Below are 8,582 nucleotides of genomic sequence, written 5' to 3' on the forward strand. Positions count from 1 at the left end.
CCCCCGGGTAGCCCCCTGCACGCGCACCCCTCCTTCCTGGAAAGAAGAAATTAAGAAATAACATGTATAGCTTCTACGTTATTTTATTTATAGCAGTTAAGCTTATATTTAGATATTTAATTATTTTAATATTTATACAATAAATTATTATCATTATAGATATACTATGTTGTCGTGGTTTGGGCATATGTATATAAAATATAGTATTGTACATTATAATATTACATATAATTATATATTAGATTCTATTATAATATATAATATATATAGAATATATAGTAGTTGTATATTATATAAGTATATCATATCATATATAGGTATTGCTATGTATAAATATATGTTAATTTATATTTTTTTTATCTATAGGATAATACTTACATTTCTTTCTAAATTATAAATGACTAATATTGATACATTAAAATATTTCAAAATATAAATGCATATTAAAAATGTTTAAAAATATTAAATTTTACGGTTCCGTATATACACACACACACCCCCGTGTTGAAGCTTTTCTTAAAGTAAATCAATTATAAAAAAAAAAAAAAAAAGAAAGAAAAGAAAAAAGGAGAAAGAAAAAAAAAAATAAAAAAAAAAAAGGGGGGGGAAATATAAAAAAAGCAAAAAGAAGGGCAGGGCAGTCCCAGTCCCGTTAATAATGGTGCTGTGTCCCCGGGAGGAAGCCCTGCCGCCCAGGTCCTCCCTGCCAGCACCGAGCCCAGCCGGGCAGAGGTATCGGTCCCTTGGCTCTCCCACCCCGCGCTTCCCGCCCGCTTCCCAGGGGTGGGAACGGGCGCTGGCACTGCTGGGGGGATGCTCAGGTTGCAGCAGCGTAACAATAACATCAGTAAATAATAATAATAGTAGTAGTAGCAAATAATACTAAAAGATAATCAGCATGCGGTAGCTGCAAGTTGAGGTAACACGGGAGAGGGGGTTGTATTTCTGTAATTGCTCCAATTTTAATTAATTTCAGGTTAGGTTTTAACTACAAATCCTTGAGTTTGGGATAGCCAAGTGGGTAAAAACCAGTGGCTTGCCCACTTTAACGGGAGAAGCGCATTTTGATGAAGATGCCGGGTGGCTGAATAAACCAGGAGGCAGGCGTGCGGGCAGACGCAGGCACCCAAGGGTGGCCTTGGCCCCTCGCACAGCCATCTCCGTGGAGATCTGTCCTCCTGTGACAGACACCCGGGCTCGTCCCCAGGGCACCCTCCCGCTCCCTGGCCAGCAGCTCGTGCTCAAGCGCGCTCATGCATCCAGGCAGGTGGGCTTCACTCCATACTGTGTCTTCCAGACTCCTCTTTCCCCACATCATCGCTTCTCTGAAGGCTTCCCTCCAACATCACCTCCTCCCCAGGACTGGCGCCAGGTAGGAGCCCCCTGCGCTGCCCCTCTACGCATCCTGCGACACCCATCCCGTTGCCTGGGCCGGTTTCTGCTTGGAGCAAATGTTGGCTCTGGTCACTCAGCTCACTTTTATGCTACAGCGTCTTTGCAAAGGCCATCATTATTTTTTAAAAAATAAGTCACTTATTAAACAACAACAAAAAAGTAAAAATGAAAATTATAGATCTTTTCTTTAAAAATTTTAAATTACTTTTGAAAGCTACTACCTGCCTCAAAACCAGGCTTCCAAAAATCCTTACTATGTATATGCCAAACAATTACAAAATACTCAAACATTTACTGCCAAGCTAGAAAAAGAGACAAACCTAGTTTGCCTAGAGAACTAAAGAAGCTAATCGCAGAATCAGAATTTAAGTACAAATCTACCTTTTGACACCAGTAGCCTTTTGTTCAAACAAGATTAATTTCTGTGCTCTTTAAATCAAGTGATTGACTAATCATGAATTCAAAAAGAAAAAAGATAAAAAGAAAGCAAGTGCAGATTATTTCCCCTCTTCAGCATATGAAAAAATACCAACAGACCCCCTTAAAAAAAAAAAAAAAGGCAGTATCAGCAAGGGTGAGAATGACTAATTCTCAGACCTTGAAGAACAGTGTCCCGATACAACCAGGTGAGTTGTCTAACCACGGAAAGTACCTCCTCTTGTTAAGCAGGCTGGTTTCTTTTCCGGACAAGTGTATTTTTGGTCTGCTGCTTCTCTGTACATATAACACGTTTAAAAATAGACTTTAATTAAATAAGATTCTTAAACGATCCTCTTACCTTCATTAAAAATAGATTCATTAAAAGCTGTTTTGAAATAGTTTTTAGTAAATGTGGTTTCTATCTAAGATACAGACCACATAAAAATGACAGAAATACAGCATTGCTTTCGGTAGAAACGCGAGTAGTTCAACGTTCCCGAGATGGACAGGTACAGATTACAGTTAAGCTCTCGGCGATTAGCAAGAAGTACTGCTAAGTCAGACCTGCCCATAAGAATAAATCTTTCTCTGAGAATACCTCTTTCCTCTCCATAAAATGCTAATAAGATTAATATTGCTTATGTAAATTAGTGCTTCCTGCCTGCTGATTTGGATTTTGATTAAAACTCAATTACCCTGTCCACCACCTCGCTCCAGCTCCCTGCTCCCCCTGCCTTTGGAGCTGATAAACTTTCTTTTTAGCTCTCCTACTTTGATTGACTGCATTGGGAACACCGCAAAGATGGGAAGAAGAATAGCCAAAGCAGCTTTGCAGGTAGCCTGGTGGCAACTGCTGTCTCCCCACGTTTACTTGGACAACACCCACAGAGGTTTCACACAACCCAAGCCGTACTCACGTCCCATCACACAAGGTGAAGGCACATCAGAAAAGGCGGTGATATGCAGGAGACTTCAGTCAGTCACCCATGTCCCCATTCCCTCTCTCTTGCTATCATTTTCCACCTTGTAATCCTCTTACCCTTCTTCTGCACCCACACGCTCCCCCAGTGCAGCACACCAACGTCGTCTGTCCTCCTGCTTCTCCAGCCATCCAGCCTCTGCCTCCTATGCCCCAGATGTTTTCCCAAGGATAATCAGTCCCTGCTCATCAGCAGGGGTTTCCTCCCAGCTGCCAGCAACTGATACCCAGGAGTCAAACTTTCCAGGTGGCTGTTCCAGGGTAAGCACCCGAGCATCACCAAGGAGCAGCTGATCAGGTAAGACCTGGGGCAAATGGTCCCGAGGGTGAAGAGTCACCGGCAGCTACTGCTCAGGGATGGATCAGCCACGACTGCTTACACTTGCTGCAATTGCTCCTCACCGGTCAGAGGTTCACAGCAGCTCATTCTGGGTGACAACATATATCTGGGGGAAAAAGAAGCACCAAAGCCCATCAGGCTACAGGTGGTAACTGATGTTTGCAACAACTGATCTAAACTAACCATCTAATCCAGAGAAAATGGTCAACACACAGCAATTACCCTGAATTGTTTATCAGCAAGAGGGGCTCACCTCTGGATGTCAACAGTCAGCGCTGGTTATGACTCCCAGTGAATCCTACAGCCCCTGTACAGCATCTCCCAAGCTCCTCAGTGCTCTTGACCGCAGTCCTGGAAGCATAACTCATCTCAAAATCTTTGCAGAGGAATAATCCTGGTACTCCAAACCCGGCCCACCGCCTCTGAACTCCCCAGGCAACTGGCTCCCACTGGCTGAGGGGCTCCAGCTCGTTCCCAGTGGACGCTTTGGTCTGCAGAGCACAAACAAGTTCTTTATCCACGTGTTGTGCTGGGCCAAACAAAGTCTCCTTGGTGGGTGGTGTGTGGTCAGGGGGACTGTGCGTTGCATAGGCCTGATGTAAACGTTTTGTAGGACCAAGGGAGCCTAGGGCTGGAAAGGACCTCTGAGGCCATGGAGTTTAGTCCTTGTTCCACCAGACAATAGCATCCCACAGCCCTGTTTGTAAACTGCCTTAGCTCTATTTTAAAACCAGCGAGAGTTGGGTTGGTTGTTGGGGTTTTTTTTTCCTACACCACTGTGAAAGTTAGTTCCTTGTCTAGGATTATGAGCTCTTTTCACAGTCAGCCTATATTTATTTATAGCTCATTCATACCATGGCGTTCCTGTGCCAGCATTGTCCTTTAGATGAAATACTCCTTTCCTCTCACTGACAGTATTTCGAGGTGGCAGTGGCATCCTTTCTCAGCTTTTGTTCTGCTAGACTAAACAAGCCAACAGCTCCCATTCATTCACCAGTACCATCCCACAAATCTTATGCACAAAGCAGACTGGCAAATAAAAAAAATAATCCATCATCCTCTCATCCATTCACATGCAGCTGAGCAGCAAATGTGCTTTAATGCGGGTACGTCGTGGTCGCCTTATTCCTGACGTCAAATGCATCCCTAAAACAGGACTAGCATCTTCTCTAAGGGTGCAACTATTTTGCAGATGTTTCCCTTTCCATTCATGTCGCAGACAACTACTTCCCTTCTGTGGCCCTGACATGAAAAGATGATATTATCTATGCATTTAATTTGGTTGGGGTTTTTTAAATGGGATTTGCTTACTGGCAACCAAAGCAATCTACAGCAAGTGACTGCCCTGCTTGACTGAGTCCAGAAATAGGTGCTCTGCAAACCAAAGCCCGATCCACACACACCTCTGTACCACACTTATTTCTCTTCTATACCACTCATGTAATACAGGACTATTTGCAGGTGACCCTCAGAAGCAACTTTCTTGCTCTGTTTTTCTCGGCTTCCCATTCCGCTCTTGTATTTTCCCCCCGTTTCAAGGACTTTACACTAGAGCCAGCCTTGTTTCCCTCAGCGCTTCCTGTTTCTGAACCATATTTTACAGCAGCAGCTGAAGTTGTGGCAGCAGAGGATGCTAATGTCTGGGAGCAGTGAGGGAAAACATGAAGCTGCCCGAGACGCTCAGGGAAGAAATATCAGATGCGTCATCCAGCCCAACTAACACAGGCATTTGAGCGGGAAAAGCCGAGCCTCCAGGTTTACTGTTTTAGGACCTGCATTGGCCACGTTGAGCTTCGCTGCCTTCTGTCATTTAGAAATATTTTAACTAAATCTTCTTCATCTTGTGAGAACGGCATGGGCACACTTCTTTGCAATGCTCGGTTTTAGATGGAATAAAAATAACCTTTCGGGAGTTGCTGTTGCCCTCATAAAAATTGCTCTAATTGTCTTCCATTCCTTCAAATGGAAATGTGGCCACATATTTGTCTTACTGTAATGGTTTTGGTTGGGATGGAGTTAATGTTCTTCATAGTAGCTCCTACGGTGCTGCATTTGTGTTTGTCCTGAAAACAGCATTGATAACACAGGGATGTTTTAGTTAATGCTGAGAAGTGCTTACACATGTCAAGGTCTTTTCTGTCTCTCATGCTGCCCTGCCAGCGAGTGGGCTGGGAGGGAACACAGCCACCACAGCAGACCCCAACTGACCAGAGGGGAAAGAAGGAGGAGAGGAGACATTTTTTTTTTTCTTCTTCTTCTCTCATTTGGGGAAATCTTCTAAAACTACATGAGTTTTTCCCTTCCAATTACATTTGAAGACTGAGAATCTCTGATTTAATACTCGTTCATAGTAATTGGCAGGCACTCAGAGCCAGCGCACAGCAGTGGAGGGTACTACAGCACAGCTGACTTCGAGACATCAGACAAAACCTGGAAAATCAGAGCAGCTTTTACTGCACATTGTATTGTGTGATAGTATACAAAACAAAGGGAAAGGCCAGTTTTACTATAGGCTACCAAACTCCCCTGGGTCAGCATCGCGCTGCCGTTTGTATTAGCCCTGGTTTTGGTCCCCACGATTTACAGCAACTGCCAGTTATTTTAGTGTGTCATTTGGATCTCAGGTGTATCACTTCACTTGCCATGTAAATGCAGTTTTCTCATTTACATTCCACTGTTAACTCTATCTATAATCCACCAAAAAAAGAGACAAACTCATATGTATGACCCCCTAAGAGACTTCCAAAGCTCAGATTAGAGCAAGCTGTATTTTGACAGCTGTCCTTTGAATCCCAAACTACAACCCCTCAGGGGACGTAGCATTATGTAATTTTAGTGACAGCACAATTGTCATTCAGCTAGACAGAATGATATTGTGATCTCAATGGAAAAGAAAAGCGATACTGCCATCTGTAAGCTTATAGTCCTTTTTCTTTGGTAATTTGTACCTCTCGTAAGGGTTGGGAGTGGAAATTACTACAAGCTGTTGAATAAAATGACATCATTTTGCCACCCACAAAACGTTAGGAGTTTGACAGCCCAGAAAATGGCACAGCAGTAAGGAAAGAGCAATCTCATGGCAAGTGAGCGCTCTTCTTTCTGGAGGAAACGTAAGTTCATTGTGTCGGCCAACCACTATCTCTGTGGGACTCTGACCACCGTGGCCGCAAACCCCGGTTTCAATAGTTGCTCTCTCCACTGGCTGCAGGAAAGGAATATATAATTGCTGGAAATGCTACGCAGTCCGTGGTCCTCTGATTCTTATGGTTTGGGCAAAATGAGACAGAATTTTGCTTTCAGGCAGTTTACTCTCAATTGTAAGTCACTACGCTGCAAAATTAACAAACAGGGAAAGTCAGTTATGCAATTAGAAGTTGTTAGGAAGAATAGGATAATATAGATTGAAGATTTCATGGATCATAAAGAAAGAATTTCCTGTCTATTAATTCTGCAGCTGCTTTAGTGTGTTCCTCTTAATGATGGAATACTGGAGGCTGTTTTTTTCCATGGTTGAATTCTCTTCCATTACACTGCACACACCCTCTTAAGTAACCTGCAGCTGCTTTTATCTGCCAGTACGAACGCTGGTCCATTCTGATATTTGACATATGACAGAGCCCCTGTGATTTCTCAGCAAACCCTGAGTAAACCCAACCTGCAGGGCAAGAAACGGGGGCTGCAGGCATGAGCAGAATTTTCAAATGTCCTGAGATATCCAGAAGGTGAATGCCGATTAGAAAAAAGAACTCACCAAAAACACTTGTGTAGACAGAGTTGCTCACTCATAGTTTCTGGCCAACTCAACATGCATAGCAAGAAAACTGTTTTTAATTATTTTTTAATCAGCACTTTCTGCCTGATCTGCCCTGTACCCTTCTGGTGGCTTATAACCAGCATCCTCCAATATCCACCCAAAGAAAAGCTGGACTCTGATGTTGCTCTTTTGAAGCCAGCTGCAGTTTAGGGGACCAATAAGAGCAATTTTTTTTCCTTTCGTTTTTCTCTTCTGAACTGCGACACCACCTCTCTTTAGAAAAGAAGACCCAAAACTGCGGAGGACTGTAATTCTAACTGACAGTGCTGCCATTACTTAATGTTTGTTTTATACTTTCAGTATGTCACATAATCTAATTTGGATGTTTTGGACCCGTAATGAACTTCTTTTCCCTGTAACAGCTGATGTCAAATGCAGTATTTATGGTTTCACAGAAGCAAATAGGAATGTCCAGATTCAAGAATAAAGCAAATAGCCACCCTTTCAAATGGGAGCTAGCTGATTAGGATTAAAGACATATGCCTGCCTTATGCACTTCCCTCCCTTCAAACTTGGCTCTTCTGTCCTACTGCCTACAATTTTGCCCTTCTGGTACAAGGACTTATTTTTTTTTCTAGCTCTCATCAAGCCAATGGCTTCTTTCTTAATTTTTAGCTCTTCTTACTGCCTTCTCTTACATTTGTATACCCATACTTCTCAGTATTTGCTTTCTTTTGCTATGGAAGCATATCAATTGAGAAATAGCTGTGTAACACTATCTACTCTATGGATTATAAAGTGAAGTCTAGATATCGTGATAAATGAAATAAATTTGTAAAAAAACCCATGTTGACTACTCATTGTGTTTCTTTCTATATCAGGCTGACATTTAACCCCCTTTCTGCTTCACATACATGACAAACCATCCAAGACACACAGAAACATAACTACTGGCCATGGTTCCCTTAGGGTGACGAAAGGAATAGGTCTACAGCCAGGACTTTACTGCACACCATCAGCTTAGCACTGGTAGGAAGAAAGTTTGGAGACAGTTAAGGAAAATAATTGTAAAATAGATAAGGTGGGAGCAGCAGGGTAAGACAAGAAGAAGGGTAACCAGGTGTGGTCTGCAGTAGAGCACAAGAATTTGTGAGGGGAAGAGAAGAAACATCGCAGGTAGAAAGGCGCATGGTTTGGAGGAGCCAGGGTGTCTATCCATGCAGACAAAGGGAGAAGCAATCTAAGAAAAGGTACCTGCTTCCAGCAACCTGTGTGTGCCTGCTGCAGGACCTAGGACACATTGCAGGAGAGATGCTGCCTGGCCAGGTCTCTTGTTCTTAATCTGTTGACTGACTGGAAGCCAACTGGTCACTCACTCAACTGAAGAGCATGAGAGCTGTAAACTGCCCTGGCTGGGGGACCCCACCTGGGGCTGCTGCGGGAATTGGGGACCACGCTCTCCACTGCAAAATGTTACTCACCAGGGAGCAACCAGTCTGCAATGAGAGTGAGAGGAGCTCTCAGAAGTCAATACTTATGCCTTTCTGGTGATAGTAATACTCATGGATAAGCCAAAGGTCAGCAGAGTGGCAAATATCTTAGAGGATGCTTATTCCTTGGTAAGCTGGACATTTTATCCAAGTCAGATATAAAGTCATGCACTTTAACAAGGGGTTACGCCATAAGCAAGAGAA

The sequence above is a fragment of the Charadrius vociferus genome, unplaced genomic scaffold (genome assembly GCF_000708025.1).
Source record: "Charadrius vociferus isolate BGI_N301 unplaced genomic scaffold, ASM70802v2 scaffold375, whole genome shotgun sequence".
Classification (NCBI taxonomy): domain Eukaryota; kingdom Metazoa; phylum Chordata; class Aves; order Charadriiformes; family Charadriidae; genus Charadrius; species Charadrius vociferus.